This window comes from Eptatretus burgeri, chromosome 6, assembly GCF_056783735.1.
Source record: "Eptatretus burgeri isolate ZD-2024b chromosome 6, Ebu_testis_v1, whole genome shotgun sequence".
Classification (NCBI taxonomy): Eukaryota; Metazoa; Chordata; class Myxini; order Myxiniformes; family Myxinidae; genus Eptatretus; species Eptatretus burgeri.
This window is the reverse complement of record NC_140966.1, coordinates 21,948,369-21,967,491: the sequence shown is the minus strand read 5'-3', so window position 1 is coordinate 21,967,491 and position 19,123 is coordinate 21,948,369. Positions and strand designations below refer to the sequence as shown.

The following is a 19,123-nucleotide window of genomic DNA, read 5'->3' as shown; positions in this document are numbered from 1 at the left end:
TAATTCAGCGGCCAACGGTGCTTGAACTCAGGACCCTAGGATCCCAAGCCGCCACCCTAACCACTGAGCCAACACCAGACTTAACTTGCATCATGATTGTAATTGGAACCTGGAAGTCCCATTCATACTTTGTAACAGCTTTGTTAAAAGTCAAAAAGCAAAAAAATAGTTGTGCGTTTGTTATGATTTCAATGGACCAGCATCGGATGTGCTGATTTTGCTAATCCATGTTGTTTGTAGTTCTTTAACGGCACAGCCAAGTTTCCAGCAGTGATGCAAAGCTGCAGCCACATGATACACATCAATGAATGAACGAATGAATGAATGGTGAATAGTTTACGACTTTACGGTTTCCCCTTCGTAACAGGACACCCCCCCCCCTCTTTCGTTCTTTGCACAAAAATATTTCAATAATGCAATCGAGTCTGATAGAGGCAAACTGGGATATGTTTTTGTTTATTGAACCATTCCTTTTGGTGGAATATTTTGTGGTTGTTGATTTATGTACATGGAAAACGTCTGTTTTCACAAGTGGAACAGCTCAAGCTCCCTATTTTAGTCATTTGTATCTTTGTGACGACACGCAATTGTTTTTACCAGTTTACTTCATATACATATGTACATACAATGGCGGATCCAGTGGGGGGTTCACCGGTTGCACGTGAACCCCCCCCCTTCCCCTCCGCGTTTACAATTTTGTCACATGATATCGAGATATCACTGGATAATCGGCAATCAAACGCCTTTTGCTTTGACTCGGCAATTAATCTGAGCAGCGATACTTTTCACCTCCGGTTCTGTATTAATCCCTGTGACTCGGTGTTTAGTCATGGGTCCGAAGAGAAAGGCAACATTTACAGGATCGTGTTCTACAGCAAAGCACAGTATAATCCTCAACTATTTCACCAGGTAATTCAATGTTTCAGTGGCTACATCGTCCATTATTACAATTAATGATCTGATGATCCGCAATGGCGAGTTTAGGTTTCGTGCTCGGGGTCATTTCGCCGCATTTTGTGTATTTACATTGTTGTTATCAAGAACCGGAGTAAAGATTCCAAAATCTTCAGCTTTTCTTTAGAATCGGTCTGTGACAGGCCTGAGGCCTTTTCGTAAAGTCGCTCGATATTCCCATATTTTCCTGTGGAGAAGGTAAATGTATGGTCGGACACTACTCGCTCTGAGTATATTTTGAATTTTTTTTTTTTTTTTTAATCTGAATTTTTTTCTCGACAATTACATTGATTTAAATAAGACTTGGTGGTATATTTCACAATATGAGAACATCTTAACCTTAGGCGAGTGAACCCCCCTTAAAACATTTCTGGATTTGAAAATATGTTGTTCAAGGTGCTGGTCGGTGTCTGTGTGTGGTTAACTTGTTTTCACACCCGTGAAGAAAGAAACTTTGCTATGTGATTGAAGCGCCTCCGCTTGCTGACTCATCAGTGACTTATCAGTTTAAGCACTCGGCCTCGGTGACTTTTAGGCAATAAACTTATTTTTATTATTATTCTCATTATTATTCTTATTCTTATTCTTATTCTTATAAAGAGCCTGTCGTTTCGGACAGGATGAGGTAGTGGTAGGACTTGGAGTGTCGCTGTAAAATGCACACATGTTTTGCAAACGAGAGAGCTCATTGAACACAATACCCAACACAGAGTTCAAGTATAATGCATACTTCACTTTTAGTTTAAAAAATAATGATTGTAATATACAAAATCCTGAAGTTTTGCGCTCTTACGTGCCACTCTGTAGAAATGTCCAAGTACTGCAAAACTCGAGGTTATTGGAAGTATTGTGAAGGAGATTTGTGTTCTGCAGTGTTCAAGTGAAAAATTCAATTTCGTTCACGTCTAAAGAGGTTTAAATGGTGTATAAATTAATTAATTCTGAGTTTTACTGCCATTTTACCCAGTGTCGTTTTACACCATCCTATCGAGCACATTAGTTCTTCATGTCTGTTGTTTGTGTCCTTTATGACATCCTTAAAAACAGTAAGTTTCCTGTTTGAAATGATTTTCACTTTTGTTTGACTGCCAGATGGACAGAGCAGAAATATTATCTCACTCCTCTCTGTGCATGAGCGATCGGGACAAATCCAGAGCCAAAGGACGGTCAAACGGTAAACTTGTCTTCCTATTGTCGTTCCGATTCGTGTTCAAAATACAGTATAACATTTGATTTAAATATGCTGTTCCTCAATCATAAACTGATAATACAGACGGACGGATATTAACCATTGCTTAACCCCGCTTTTGGCTTCGTGTGCGTTGGGGGTATTTAAATACAGAATGATAAGCGATGGAATAAGAAGAACACCAGCACCAACAGCGATGGCACACACCTTGTTATAGAAGATCCTTCGGTTTTTCCGGCTGGTTCACTTCATTGTACATCGTGATTGAGACGATCATGCCTTGTAATCGCCACTTGATGTTTCCCCAGCGTGGATTGCAAATGCTGGTACTGTACAAAATGCTTAACTAAAAATACTGACTCGCTCTGTGAAATCAGCCCCACTGCTTTCTATCATTCTGTTTCATGTACCTATCCTGAAACCTTGTCTTACCTGATCTTTCATCTGCCCCTTGTAATACCGAAACGATTGCATCACACTATCCCCGAGGGGGAAGATGTTTGTTCGTTTGTTTTACAGCTGCACAACAGTAAACACTTACTCCGAGTCATGCTTCCCCTTCCTCCTGTCCGAAAGGACGGGTTCTTTGCTACTGTGCATTGTGATCACTGCAGAGTGATAGTCTTGATTACATGTGTGTTTTTCAGGACTGAATACTTGCACAAGTGCTGAAAATGCTAACTTTGAGGGTTGGGTTGTTTCAAGCAATTACCTATGTGAGCATAACTGTAGAGCCGTTTGTCCCGTGCAATGCATTATAAAACTTTCTCAGCTGAGGAAGTTTGGAGTGAAGAAACCAAACTTTATTTTTTTGCTTATCCAGCACTGACTGGAGGGTTGATTTGTATTTGTCGTAGTGGTCCGTCATCCACACGTTTACAAAGTATGACAGAAATGGTCAGTCAAATGAATATTGGAATATATATATTTTTTGTTCTTTCTGCCCATAAAAATATCGATGACAGACTGATTTTTGAATCTCATGGACCCGTTGCACCATTTGACCAAATTTGCATTGGTCTTCATGGCCTTGTAGCATACAGCTTGAGCATGAGCTTACCTTTCACTTAGCCCAGATGTACTTGGGCTAGGGTGGGGATGATGCGTTCCTTGTAATTATTACCAAGTGATACTACTGTTATTTGTATGAATCAATAGATGGTTTGTTGCAATGTTATCATTGTTTTTATTATTTATTACCTCCACCACCTAAGGTGAAGGAAGTTGTGTTTTCAACCCCTTTTCTGTGTTTGCTTGTTTGTTTGTCTGTGTGCAGATATCTCAAAGTTGGGGACTGGTTGGGTATGTGAAAGGGAAGAATTGATTCAATTTTTGTGAAGATCCGGATCTAATAAGTTTTTAAAGTGATTCTTCACCATTGAGAGATGGGGCTAAACTAATACATAGCACGATATCTCAAAAAGTTGTGCACGGATTCGGATGGAATTTGGTGGACATGGGTGTGTGACAAGGATGAATTGATTCGATTTTGGTAAATATCTGAATCTTAGAACTTTCAAAGTGATTCTTCACCAGTGAGAGACAGAGCCAAAAACGATATGAAGCACAGCATGATATCTCAAAACGTTTTGTGACTGATTCGGACAAAAATTGGTGAATAAGTTTGTGAGGTGACGAGGACAAGCCGATTGGATTTTGGTTCAGGTCCGGATTCAGATCCGGCCTGTCGGTGGGATAGAAAACCTAAACTGTTCAGCCTGGTGGAGGTATGCGCTGTACCGAGTTCCATTGTTGTTGCTTTTGTTTTGAGTTCCTCTAAAGTCAAGATTGTACCGGTGGCTGGCAGGATAGCTTAAAAGTTTGTGTACAGTCTCGGCTGGGTTCGCCTATCTCGATTTGTCAATAGACTGTCATCCTGATATTTTGCACTTACTTTGCACCATCCCTCGGAAGGACGCTGAACCAGACGACGCATCTGCCAGCAATTTGTCTTTGGTGGACGTTAAAGATCCATCTTTTTGTTTCATGAAATGTAGGCTGGGTTATCACTGGCTCCTTGAGCAATTTTTCAAATTCTTGCTCAAATATTCTCACCATCCTACACTTGACAAGCATGTTGAGTTTTGCCAATATCATCGACTTGAGTTGAGGGAGGTCTTTGTGCTGCAGTGGAGTGTGAACGGGCTGATGAACTTTTATAAGGACAGTTATAGGAATTCTCTTTTTTATTTTTTTTTATTTGGTCCTTATGTTATCTTCCATGCTGGGTGTGGCTTAGAAATGTTCTACAAATGATAAGGATGCAGAATATATTGTGCTCAATCCTTTAGTTAAAAGATAGGAAAACTAAAACGATGGATTGATTGCTGCAAGGCAGAAGTCCAGCATGTGCCTTGTATGACGAGACAAGCTCAAGCACCAAGACCAGCAGACACTCCCTTCACTCAGTTCTTTCACATTCTTCCATATGCATGTTGGAAGAATGTTTAACCCCCCCCTCCCCCACTTTCTTCCCCCCAATTGTTTGTGCCATACATTCCCCTTAACTTCTTCGATCTGCCCCCAAACCACTTTTTTTTTTCTCCCCCACCACAATCCCTTTGCTTTCTGATCCTCTCCCCACCCATTCCTTCACCCCCCCTCCCAATTTATATTTCTCAAATTACCTTCTCTCCACTCCACCTCCCTTCTCCACACAATATCTAAGTCTCTTAAGAACTTACTTTTTTTTTCTATTTCATTTATTTTTTGAGGAGTTGATTGGGTGGGGGGGAGGGTTGGTTTTTCATTTCAGTTATTTTTATTTTCTGTTGGCATGGGGATCGATTGATATGTTGGAGTATAAATAACTTTTGTTGTGAAATGTAAATGCAGCAAAGTTCGTGTGCTTGGCATGTCCTTTAAAAAAAGAAAAAAATACATATATAAATATATATATATATATATATATATATATATATATATATATATATATATATATATATATATATATATTTATTTTTCCCAGGAACTGAGGCTCGTGGTGGAGTGCACACACGCACACACACACACACACACACACACACACGCACACACATTTCACACATCTCTCACATACATGGACATTGAGACAAACACAACCCCTGAGCTCGGGGGAAGTGCCGTCACTTATCGTGGTCTTTCTCACTGCACTCAGCGAGGAATTTTCTAAGGAGGAATTTCCTTGATGCCAACCAATGTGGATTGTCGATGCTCTTCACCTTTAATGATGAATGTCAAGCGATGAAGCAGTATGTACCATTTCAAAAGTCTTCGATGTGGCTTGACCGAGGTTTGAACCATCGACCTCCCATATTCGGAGAGGATGCTCCAGTCACTTTATTAGCGAGTTGATACAATGGGCCAAAAACAAGTATTTTAATAGACTTCAATTAGCCCGTCGTGTGTGTGTGTGTGTGTGTGTGTGTGTGTGTGTGTGTGTGTGTGTGTGTGTGTGTGTGTGTCCCAACTGTTTTTTTTTTTACCATTTTGAGTAAAAAAAAAAAGAAAAAAAATTACCAAAAAAAACCGTTTTTAACCAAAACTTTTTACCATTTCAGCTTTGGCCATCAAATTTTCAACAAATCCTTATTTTAAGAATATGGCGAAGGCAAATTAATAATTTTCTTCAAAGGTCAAAAGTTCAGCGTCACTTTAACCAGCAATTTTTATTATACGCCTGATATATATATATATATATATATATATATATATATATATATATATATATATATATATATATATATAATATTGTTACGGCTGTGGAAATTCGCAAACCACCATCCAGGTCCCGTAGGTGAGGTATCGCTTAAGTACATGTGTAGTTAGCCCCAAACCCGTTGTTTAGAGGGAATTAATGTGATTCATTCGGGCTGCGACGCTTTGAGTCAGTCGTTTTTCTTTTTCTATCTTTTATTTCAAACAAAAACCAACGAGGACGCTCAGTGGGCTTTTCCCACCTGTTTTTCGCGCCATTCTTCTCCGCGCTTGGTATGAGGGAGGAGAAGTGGGGTGGGGCAGCTGGCGCCCGATTGGTGGATGCGCGGTGTGACGCGGCCAGGGAGGAGGAACGCCCCTCTTCGGGACCTTTCTCGAAGCGCCTCGAAGGGGGGTGGAGCAAAGAACGGGGCGGAGCAACAGGGCGGAGCTCGGGGATATAAAAAGTCGGACACGGGTGGAGCGGTTTTGTGGTGGCTCTTGCTCTCTTTCTGTCTTCCGGCTCGCTCGTCCTCTTCCCCTCCTGGTGGCCGCTGGCCTGGTCTGCTGTGGTGCGGTTCCAAGACCCCGCTGGCGGGAAGGAGCGTCCGCCATTCCCCCCTCCCGACCTCGGGCATCCACGTTTCCCCCCCCCCCCTTCTATCCGCGCTGGGATAGCGCCGAAAACTCCGTCCGTGGTGTCGAGCGGCCAACACGTGCCGGTGCGAGGCACGCCGGAGAGGCCTCGCCTACCACGCTAGGGCACGGAGTCGCGGCCAGGCGGGACCACGTCGACGGACGTCGGAGAGGGACTCGACGGCCTAAAAGGGAAGTCACCTTTTTCTTTTCAGGGTTTTTGTATGGATCTTGTGGTGCCGTGTCTTGTAAAGTAAAGCCGTGTGTTCGCGTATTCGGTCGTAGCTCTGCATTGTTTTTTTTTTGTTTTAAATTGATATATGTGCTTTCGTGTGTCGTGTAAATAAAGTCCATTATGTTGAAATGTTCCCCGTTTCGCTGTGTCCTTTCCTTCGTTTGAATCTCCATCTTGCTTCACATAAAGGGTTCATAGTGGGCTTAATACACCCGATAATTAATCGGAACCGTCGAGGCCGACGATAACACCGCTCTGTTATTCCGATAGCACGGAACGGACCGCTTAAGCGGTTCGTGTCCGGAGTCGGCCTGCGGCGAGGTACGGTTGCTCGTCTACCATCCGCGTGGGTACTTATGTAGGTCGAGTTTGGCGAACAACCCTATCCTACGCGGGTGGCCGATTGGAAACTATTGTGGTGAGGTCGAAAGGCCCACCCGTGACTGGCTCCGGGCGATAGCTCCCGGAGGGTCACGACTGAATTGTCCGTCCGGTGGTCGAGGCGGCCGCCATTCTAGTCGAGCGGCCAATCGCACGCCGGCGGGCGCGAATTCGCAACAATATATATATATATATATATATATATATATATATATATATATATATATATATATATATATATATATATATATATATATATATATATATATATATATATATATATATATATATATATATATATATATATATATATATATATATATATATATATATATATATATATATATATAGCCTGGTGTTGGCGCAGTGGTTAGGGCAGCGGCTTGGGACCCAAAAAGGTCCTGAGTTCAAATCCCGTTGGGCCACTGAATATATATATATATATATATATATATATACCAAGTAGTATAACACCAGGGGGTTGACTCAGCCTGCCATCCTTCCGAGGTCGGCGAAATGAGTACCAGTGTACTGGGCCCGGTGTATGCCCCGGTTAGAATAGGTGTACCATATCCCTGTGTGTCGTAAGAGCTGACCAGGGTTGCGTCAGGAAGGGCATCCGGCGTAAAAACCTGTGCCAAAATCATTGATCCGCTGTGGTGACCCCTAACGGGAGCAGCCGAAAGAAGAAGATATGTATGTATATATATATATATATATGTATATATATATATATATATATATGTATATATATATATATATATATGTATATATATGTATATATAATATCGGGGCGTATTGTGTGATACTGGTCGTCCGTCTGTCCGTCCGTTCCTGTCCGCACTCTAACTCCCAAAGTTTTCAACTTTCACGTATCATGTTTGGTACATAGGTACAGACTGTGGAGACTGTGTGTAGCGACATACGTTCGTCATCTGAAACATGGCAACCAGGATGCTGTTTTCCATGTAGTAGCACAATTCTGTATATACCTTCTCTTTTGGGCGTATATTGTGCTCACTTGCGCTCTTGTTATTATTGTTATTCTTTCACCCTTTTTTTTTTCCTCATTTAAAAAAAACTTTTTTTCTCAGCAACCACTTGTCTGACAATTTTTAGGATAGTAACAATCCCCCTCCCCCAAATTGACAACATTTTACTTATAATTGTGACATCATAAGTCATGTGGTTATGGCAGCCATCTTGGATTAAACGCAAAAAAAAAAAAAAAAATTGTATCTGAAACAGCTGATCAGAAAAATTTGAAACTTGGCACATGTCATTGTACACAGATTGAGGAATAAGGGATTCTAAGGATTACGTCATCGGTGAAGTGGTTCACCAGCCGTAAATCTTTTAATCAAAATCCTTGTTTATTTACCATTCAGATTCAGTTTGTATGTCCAGGCCATAACATTTTTACCACTGAGCTTTTGTCATCAAATCTTCAACAAACCTTAAACGAGGCTGTCCCCCGTCCCCCACGTAGTTGAAGATGGGGTTTTGGAATTTTGTGTCTCTGTCTGGGCCTTAGCTTTTTTTTTTACCATTTGAGATTTTTGTCAAATTTTCAACAAACCTTTATTATTAGAATATGGAGAAGCCAAATTAATAATTTCGTCAAAAGATCAAAGGTACCGTTTAGCATATGAAAGAAGAAGTCCGAATACAAAGCAGATTGGCTGGTTGCATTTTCAGATGCTTTCTGGGTTTTTTATTTGTTTCCTTGTGCTTGCTCATCACTTTTTGTCAGTATTCTCACTTGTACACACTTTTATTGCTTCTTTTGGAGTTTTTTCTTCTTCTTCCTTTGCCAGGTTTTGTTCTTTTTGAGATCTTATCATAATAGTTACCCTTCATAGCCAAGGACAGCCACTCGTATGTGGTAAGCGAGCAATTTTGTACTTATGTATCATGCTCTCCACACAGCAACGTTTTATTTATTTATTTATTGAAATTCTGCCAAAACAGTTCCTTTAACGGGTAGCCACACCAATCCACACCAATGAAAAAAAAAGGATATTCCACTGAGAGTGCAGGAATTTTGTAATTCACTCCATGGTGCCGGCTATAGCTCATCAACTTTTCGCGAATTGCACCATGAGATATTAAATGTCCACAGACTAATGCTGGTCGACAGGATGTCCGTATAACGTCCATCCGAATGATGGCATACACATTGATGAATACATACACACAGTGAAACACCGAGATGGCAGTTTATAGCTGGCTCAAGAGTGGAACCCAGGCTAGACGGATCAGAGTTGATTGCATGTACTTCAAAGTGAGTATGCACCATTTTTTTTTTAATTGAAACTAAAACGAAACGCAACGGATGCTTATAAAAATAGGAAACATTCTGCTACGGTGTTGTGTTCACAAAACGAATCAAGCTTGTAAAGCACCCATTTTATTCGTACCAACTTGCAATAAGTAAGTACCGTGCCGTTAAATGCAAAACATTTTGAAATGGGCCAAATAATTTTAATTTTGAATGAACAAAATATTCAGTGGATGCCATTATCAAGTGGCTTGTGAATGAATCCTCTGCTAGTGTAAACAACTACAACAAAAATGAAGTTAATGATCACGCTATCAGATCTCAAATGGAGCACAAGCTGTAAAAGAGCAAATGTCGTTTTAATACGTCTTATTCTAATATAACCGCTCAAAACCTCAACACACCAAAGGAAAAACTTCTATTCCACATTTATTCCCATACATAATAAATAAATATATATATATATATATATATATATATATATATATATATATATATATATATATATATATATATATATATATAATTTCTTGATGAGGTATTTAATGGCTATGGGGTGGTCGCAAGACTACCCTTATTCTCATGTTTTCAGTATGTCTGTTTGTATGTAATGGACAGCTCTGGAGGCCAGAGGAATCAACCGATTTTGATGAAACTTGACTGGTAGGTTCATACCAGGATCTAGTTGTATGCTTTTGAGCACCGTTGCTATGGATGCCACCGTTGACCAGCAACGGGATTTTGAAAATTTTGAAAAAAAATCCGAATTTTATTTTCTTTTTCGAAAATCAAAAATCGGCTTCCGCGCTTTTATGCACACTATCTATAATCAACCTCTTTGTCAAAAATTTTCAGCCCGATCCGTCAAAAACTGTATGACTGGAATGCAATTATATAGCAACCACCCATGTCGCCTTCCGGCTTGTTTGAATGTTTGTTTGCACCAAGAATCCTCATCGGCTGGCACACTTGTCTGTGAGCTTTCCAGGGTGGGTTCGTATCTCGACCCAGCTATAACTGTCATCCTGTTGTTTCACATGCAGGGTGAGGCATCGGTATATGTGCCGGCCATCTGAATACCAATTGCTTGGAGAACCGGTATCCAGTTCAAATTACAAATTCCTACCAAAACTTTCACACCACCATGCACCTTTCAAGCATAGCGAGTGTGACAATACACCCCACAGGTGGGGAAGACCTTCCTCCTGCAGTCAACCGAAAGGAGGATGATTACTATCACAATGGTTATGTGATGTTTACGTACCTCTTGTATTGGTTGTACAATATTTCATTTATAGGACAACATGCTATTTTTGTGAGGTCTTTTTTTTTTTTTGTATTCTACTTCTTAAACCCTGCATGATGCAGTTACTTTCATGTAGCATTGGACTTCACAACCTAATCCAAGTCTGATTATTAATTGTAATTCTGCTGATTGTTGTTATTGAGGTATACAAATGTTCTTCCAATTAGTGGATTCTCTGTCCACCCCAAACTCTCAGAAAAAAAGACAAGAAGCTTTAATCCTTACTACAACTCGTGTGTGTGTGCGTGTGTGCGTGCGTGCGTGCGTGCGTGTGCGTGCGCGTGCTTGCGTTTGTTGGTTGTCCTGTTACTCCTCCAGTTGTGGGCCGATTACATCCAGACTTGCTACCTCGAATCAGCATGACCCCAATTAATGTATAGGGGTGTTTTTATATTTTCCGATGGTCTTGGGGGAGTGAGGGGGGACGGGGATGCAAATTCTCCATGTAAATGTGTGTTGTGTCCAGGTGTGAGAGCATATTCGTCTCCACCATTTACAGCGCAGTCAGTATTCCTGCCCCCACGTTTTCCAGTGCAGTGAGGTGTTTTGAATCGTAAGCAATAGGTATGTTTTTGTTTCGTGCACATTACCCGGGTTATTATTATTATTTTTTTGTCTATACACTGCCAAAATCATGGTATGTGTCAGAAGAACGTGTTGCGTGCTTGGAACAAGAACACCCGTAAACTGGGTACTCTACTTGTACTGCATATCAAACATTATCAGTGAGGTTAAAAAAAAAATTATTTTCTTACTCTAGAGTCTTCAGTATATAGCAACCAGATTTGTTTATTATGGATGGTCAATCAAATTTTATTTCATGACCTCCGCCACTGAAGGTGAAGGAGCTTATGTTTTCACCTCTGTCTGTCTGTCTGTCTGTCTGTCTGTCTGTGTGCAGGATATCTCAAAGTTGTGGACGTATCCAGATGAAAGTTGGTGGGCAGGTTGAGTGTGTGACAAGGAAGAATTGTTTCAATTTTGGGGAAGATCCGAATCCAGATCCAGCTACTTGATTTTTTTTTTTTTTTTGAAAGTCATTCTTCACCATTGAGAGATAGAGCTAAACAATTATATAGCATGATATCTCAAAAAGTTGTGGACGGATTCGGATGAAACTTGGTGGACAGGTTGGGTGTGTGACCACGCCAAATTGATTTGATTTTGGTGAAGATCTGAATCTGGATCTGGATTCGAGAATTATTTAATTCTAAAAGCATTGGGAGAATTATTTAACTTCACCATTGGGAGATTGGGCCAAAAACGATTCTTAGCGTGATATTTCAAAAATGTATTGGGCCCGATATGTTCTCCTGGATCGGGCATTACGTGGCGGAGGTATGCACTCCACCGAGTGCCCTTCTAGTTGTCTACTGTTGTTTTTTTTTGTGTTTGCTGATAATTAGTTAACTATTTCATATCCCTCTTCCCCTCCCCCCCCCCCCCAAAAAAAGGAAAGAAATTAAAAAAAATCCAATTTGAGAATGTGCACTGATTGGCTGTTGTATGATAAAAATATACAAATGGATAATAATCATAGTATCATATGACTTATAATCTGAGAATTGTCTTTGTTTGTTTGATTTCTGACTTCTGACTGCATTCCTGGACCACTGGACAGAATGAGTTGAAAACTGGTGGTTGTACTAGGGGTGTTGGTTTGAGGTGGTTGAGAAAAGATTGCTTCCTGGGGGGTTCAGGATGAGGGAAGGTCTGCAATATTCTCGACGAGCAGGGCTACCTGGGGGAGTGGTGGGAGAGGGTTGGGGGGGGGGGTCGACGTGTCGGGTTGTCGGTGGATGGTGGATACCTGGTGCTGGCCATCTGGGTGAGGTTTTCCCCGGCATTGGTTTTGGAAAGTGTTGGACATTTAGAAACCATGGAGTTATTGGCCTCTTGGTGATTACCCATTCCCTGCGGGTTGGCAGCAACACTGCCTGACTCCACATCCTAATATACACTTTATAGCGGCCTGCCATGGCCTCAAATCTGAGGTCAAGGCCGACATGTCAAATCTTAAAACCATGTCTCGATTCCGCAGGAACTACACCTAGAATTTCGGACCTCCAGGTGTGACGGTTCAGCCGTGAAAGAAAAACATACAAACAAACAAACAAACACACAAACGCTTGTATCTTCATGTGTGTGTGTGTGTCGTATAGCGCCACCTGGTGGAAGCCAGTATTATAAGTCATAATAAAATACGCCATCGACATGCAAGTGCGGTAATTATAACCCTTCAGTAAGGACGGGTCTTTATTGCCTCCGAAGGCATTGGAGGCATTGTTTTCTTGTTGTCTGTCTGCCATGCATCACAGATTTTTGTTGTCCTGATAACTTGTGAACTGCTGAAAGGATTTTGCCCAAACTTGGTACACATCTGTACTATGATGCAAACATGGAACTGATTAGATTTTGGGTTCAAAAGGTCAAACGTCTATGGTCACTTGACCTTTAATTGCGTCTTTGTTGTCTCAATAACTTGGGAATCACAGAAGGAATTTCAACCAAACTTGGCACAAGTATGGACTGCGATACAAAGGTGAACTGATTTCAATTTTGGGTTGAGAAGGCCAAAAAATCCTTCCTTCAAAAAATCATTTTGCCCTTCAAAAATCATTTTGCAGATCGTAAAGAACCTGAGTTTTGAAGCGTACAATGTTTTCTCTCTTGTCCTTGTCTCTTTTCCCCTCTTGCATTTTCTTTCATGTCACCTTTTACTTTTTCACGCGACCTTTAACCGAGATCTAACCTACCAGTGGGTAGCGGCGAATCAGTTGATGGATTTGTGACAAATTACATTTTCTAGTTTGCTCTAAATCTGTTACCTGTACCCAGAGTTCAACTTCATACACTGGCCAGAATGTGATTAAAAAAAAATACTAAAAAAAAAAATAAATAAATATATATATATATATATATATATATATATATATATATTATATATATATATATATATATATATATATATTGTTACGGCTGTGGAAATTCGCATTCACTATAAAGGGCCCTCAGGTGAGATATCTCCATAGGTACATGTGTCGTTAGCTCAAACCCGTTGTATAGAGGGAATTTATGTGATCCATCCGGGCTGCGACGCTTTGAGTTAGTCGTTTTTCTTTCTCTATCTTTTATTTCAAGCAAACAGCATCTCAACAACCACGCCATCCCCACCAGAGCGCCAACCACACTACAACAACGCCACACCACCACCTTCGCCTTTACCTTCACAACTTCATCCCACATCATCGCTTCTACGGCCATTCCCGCACCACCTGTGAACACTGAACGTCGGGCTGTCTCGGCCCCGTTCGGCGATTGTTGCCAAACGCACCGAGCCACGAGCGCGAATGGCAGCCTTTCCGAGGGGAAAATTCGGATCAGAAATGCTTCACGCCCACTTCCCCTCCATCCAATGGGCAAACGCGAAGGGGCTTGGCCCCGCCTCCAGGCGCGTGTAGGTGAATTCCGTCCATGTCTGGCTATGCAAATTTTAGGATCAGGGGAGGTTCACGCCCATTTTGCCCGACCAATGGCTGACCGGGGGGGGGGGGTGGCTTGGCCCCGCCTCTGATCGCGTTCTGATCCTGGAATTTGCATATTGGCTTCTCCTGCCGGCTATACAGGCGTGAGAATTACCAGGTCGAGTGGAGTTCCTTTCGGAGACGTGGAGCGTCGCGTTGGTGGAGTTGAGTCGAGTGCGCGCGGTGGAGCTGCGGGCGGCTGCTCGGGGCAGGAGAGCTTGGATCCGAGGACGGCAGTCGGCGACGAGGCTGCGGTGTGGGGGATCGCTCGTCTCGTCGCGGGACCCAATTCAGCCGCCACTCCCCTCTCTCAGGGCATCAACAAGTTCCCCTTCCCCCCCCCCCCATCCGCGCTGAGATAGTGCAAGGGGGGGCCCCGTTCCTCCCCCACGCCAGACATGGTGCCAATGAAACCCGCCAGGGGCCCGGAGTCGGGGCACAGTGGCGCGGACACTTTGCGGCTTGCCCGCCAACGCGTCACGAGGACGCGGGTAAGACCTCCCCGGTCTCGCGGACCTAGCCGCTCCTCTAGGTCCCGTGCACATTTGGCCTACGGGCCTGTCTGCCTCCTTGTCTGTGAGGGTGGTTTCTTTCTTTTGCTTTTGTGTAAATGTGCGTTGGCGCCGTCTGTGAAGTAAAACTGTGTAAGTGTTGCCGTGTGTATGCGTTAGTCAGTTGTATTACATTTGCTTTTTGTGTATGGCTGTATATACGTGCTTTCCGTGTGTCGCGTAATAAAGTGCTTGCATGTTGAACTGTGCCCGTTTCGCTTCGTCTTTTCTCCATTTAAATCTCCATCTTGCTTTACGTAAGGGGTTCGTAGTGGGTGCAACATCCCGGTAACTAATTGGAACCGTCAAGGCCGACGACACCACCGTTCGGTTATCACTGTAGCACGGAACGGGCCGCTAAAGTGGTTCGTGTCTGGAGTTGGCCTGTGGTGTGGTACGATCGCCCTCTCGCGCAGGTACTTAGGTAGATCGAATTTTGGCGAGCGACCCTATCCTGCGCGGGTGGGCAATTGGCACGATCGTGGTGAGGTTAAACACCCACCCGTGACTAGCTCCCGGCGTTGTTCCGAGAGGGTCACAACTGAATTGTCCGTCCGGTGGGTGACGTGCCGCGATTCGAGTTACGTGGCCGTTCGCACGCCGGCGGGCGCGAATTCGCAATTATATATATATATGTATATATGTATGTATATATATATGTATGTATGTATGTATGTATATATGTATATATATATATATATATATATATATATATATATATATATATATATATATATATATATATATATATATATATATATATATATATATATTCATATATATTCTCACTAAATTTTGATTCATATATGTCAATCATTTTAAAATGCAGGATTTGATCAACGCTTAGAAATATTTCAGTTTGCCTTTTCTCATCTTTTGAGTTGTTACCTTCGCATTCTGTGAAAGGTTATGTATTGGTTGCTGTGTATTTATTTATTTATTTGTGAATATGTGTGTGTGTGTTTGTTTGTTATTCGCATAACTCAGAAAGTATTAAACCAAATCGCTTGAAATTTGGTGGGATGATGCGTTATTATCCAAGGAACATTTGATTAGATTTTGGGAGCGATTGGGTCAAAGGTCAAGGTCACGGAAAGGTCAAATTCATATTTTTACCATAGCGCGGTCAATTTTGATCTAATTGGCATGCAACCGATGCCAAAATGTTCAGAATTCATTGCCCAATCTTGTGATGGGCGACATGACACAATTACGTCATTACCCTTGTTTTTAAAAGAAAATGTCCCAAATCCTGGCATTATAATCAGTACCAAAATATATGTTTGTGGGAGATGCCAATGATTATTTATTTGTTTGTTATTCGCATAGCTTAAAAAGTATTAAACCGAATTGCATGAATTTGGTGGGATGATTGGTTATTAGCCAAGGACCATTTGATTAGATTTTGGGAGCAATCGGGTCAAAGGTCAAGGTCATGAAAAGGTCAAAATCGTCTTTTTACCATATTGCGGTCAATTTTTATCCAATTTGCATGAAACTAATGCCAAAATGTTCAGAATTTAATGCCCAATCTTGTGATATGCAACTTGACACAATGACGTAATTGCCGCTACTCGCGGTTGGGGGTCAAAGGTCAGGGGGGTCACGACCTTGCAGATGTGCCTATTTTTATCATAATGCAGTCAATTCTTATCCGATTCGTATGAAATCAGCACCAAAATGCTCCTTGTTATGTTCCCCACACTCTTATGCCAAGAACAAAACAGTAGCGGCGGCGAAGGTATATGCTCTCTACGAGTGCCCGTTCTAGTTGACAAATGTTGTTGGTTAATATGTGTAAGCTTTGTCTTCAGTTTGTTTTTGCTTTGTTTTTGGGAAACCTAGCTCTTAATTTGGTGATGAAGCCTCTGCCAATCTCACTTGTTTTGGTTCCCATCAATTGGTGACATTCAAAATGGCGAGTAAGCATCAGTAAAACCTGTAGCAGAGAAACAGCGTGTGATTCACAGCCAAGAGTGTGGAATTCCTGTTTTTACATGACTGGATTCCATTGATTCGTTTCACTGATCATCGGAAACATAACGAATGGAGTTTGTTTACTTGCACGTTTTAATGAAAGGATTAAAAAAAATATATATATTCAACTGCAAAAGCAGCCGCCGAATCGATTGCACTGATCAATGTAAAACCATGCTATTTTGATGGAGAACTGCCATTAGTCAGTTTTATGCCTTTCCTGCAAGTTCGTACGATGGTATCCTGTGTCGGAGTGGCGCACCTGTCCAGGACTGTGTCCAATAGCCAAGGAGACTGTTTCGCAGCACCAACGCTCTGCACAGAGTATGGTCCCCATGGATTTGGATGGGTACCATGGTGTGACGGTTGAGATGCTTTGGCATAATCTTGGTTGCTTTAAATCGGTTTGGGTTGCGTTTCTCAGACTTGCAAAGGTATCTGTGAACGTAATCATTTGTATTTTTAAAACGCAAGGAAGGATAATGTTTGGGTGCACATACTTGAGGTGTGATGTTTCTGTTGTCCTGGTGTGCTTGTGTTTTTATTTTTTTGCTAGTTGTACAAATTAAAGTGACACCTAAATGTGTCAACGTGCCACAACATTGTTTGCTGGTTACTCTAGAATGATGTACAGTATAATACGATAATCTTGGTACATTGCAAGTCGGGCTGTCCTTTCTGTTTTGTGTACTTGAAACGACAACAAATATTTTACAACCATTTTCCCCTTTTTCTTCAGGGGGTGAGTCAAACTTTTCTGAGAGAAGTGTGTGCGTGTGCGTGTGCGTGTGCGTGTGCGTGTGCGTGTGCGTGTGCGTGTGCGTGTGTGCGTGTGTGTGTGTGTGTGTGTGTGTGTGTGTGTGTGTGTGTGTGTGTGTGTGTGTGTGTGTGTGTGTGCGCGCGCGCGTGTGCGTGTATAAATATACATATATTTTTCATCACTTTCCGTCGGGGACTGACATAATAGCTTGGAGGTATGCACACTTGCATCTGAGCTGTCTCGCCCGGGTTAGAATGGCAACCCAACTAATAAACTGTCACCCTGGTTTTTTTGCATGCAGGGTGACAATGTGCTGTCCCTTGCCATCCATCAATGTGTGCGCCGTCCCCCGGAAGGCCATTAAGCCAGAGGACCCATCTGGCAGCAGTGGTCATTGGTGGATATTAAACGTTTCGCGATGTCTTTCTCAAAGAAGGGGCGAGTTATGGCTAATACCCTGAACAAATTCCACGTTTCTTTTGCCTTCCGTTAAGCAACCTTTATCGCAATGGCCACCAGTCCAGGATTGGTTTTGGTCGTGAAATGTTTCTCTGAAGAGTCTTTGATGAATTTTTTTTTAATCGCTCTAATTTAACCCACATGCATTCGTCAGTTTGTCCCATTGAGACCTGATCACTTTGGAAAGGTTCTGAGGGTGACACTGCAGTTTGTTGGATTCACTTGAAATTTGACTAGATACTCGTCGTTTTGTGGATGCATTGTGCTCCTTTGTCGTCATTTAAGGGGGTGTTGAAAGCTTTTCCAGCTTAATTTTCAGGAAGATGTTTAAATTTTTCTTTCAATATATGTGTGTGTGTGTGTGTGTGTGTGTGTGTGTGTGTGTGTGTGTGTGTGTGTGTGTGTGTGTGTGTGTGTGTGTGTGTGTGTGTGTGTGTGTGTGTGTGTGTGTGTGTGTGTGTGTGTGTGTGTGTGTGTGTGTGTGTGTGTGTGTGAGAGAGAGAGATGGGTGACTGCTGGATAAGTTTGTGCTCAGTCAAGTGCGTATGTTCGCAAAATGTTAGGCCACTAAATGTCAAATTTGGAACGAAGTAAGAAACGTTGGTGTCGTATGTCCAAATTGTGCTCATATCACATTTATGGCATGTAAAAACTGAAGGAATGTCATTTGTGAAACGAATACTGGATGCCTATTTTGTGGTGGTATTGTAGTGCAGAAAGCTCCAAATCGAAACAACATAACATGGTGTAGAATTGTCTCATTACCTCTGCTGACAAAGGTGGATGGAGGTTATGTCTTCACTCTTGTTTGTCTGTCTGCGAGCAGGATATCTCAAAAGGTTATGGACAGGCTCGGACAAAACTTGGTGGACAAGTTGGGTGTGTCACAAGGACAAATTGATTTGATATTGGTGAAGTTCTGGATTCGAGAAATTTTGAAGTGATGCATCACAATTGAAAGATGGGGCCAACAACAATACATAGCACAAAATCTCAAAAAGTTGTGGACGGATTGTTACAAAACTTGGTGGACAGGTTGGGTGACGAGAATGAGCTAATTAGATTTTGGTTAAGGTCCGGGTGCACATCCGGCCTATCAGTTGGATACAAAATGTAACCTGTTCTGCCTGGCAGAGATGTGCGCTCTCCTGAGTGCCGTTATACTTTTATTAAAGTGCTCAAAAAGTACTAATGT

General features: G+C 42.0%; 1 protein-coding gene across 9 annotated transcripts in view; it reads left to right on the top strand.

Annotated features, from left to right (window-relative positions):
• Positions 1 to 19,123, top strand: part of PHF21A (PHD finger protein 21A) — a 240,559-nt gene that overhangs the window by 2,015 nt on the left and 219,421 nt on the right. For 2 of the 9 annotated variants that reach the window (XM_085884265.1, XM_085884264.1), the window contains one exon: positions 2,047 to 2,128. The exons of the other annotated variants lie outside the window; for them this stretch is intronic. The gene's annotated coding sequence lies outside the window, so the exon portion shown is untranslated. The remainder of the gene's footprint in view (positions 1 to 2,046; positions 2,129 to 19,123) is intronic. 9 annotated transcript variants of the gene reach the window in all.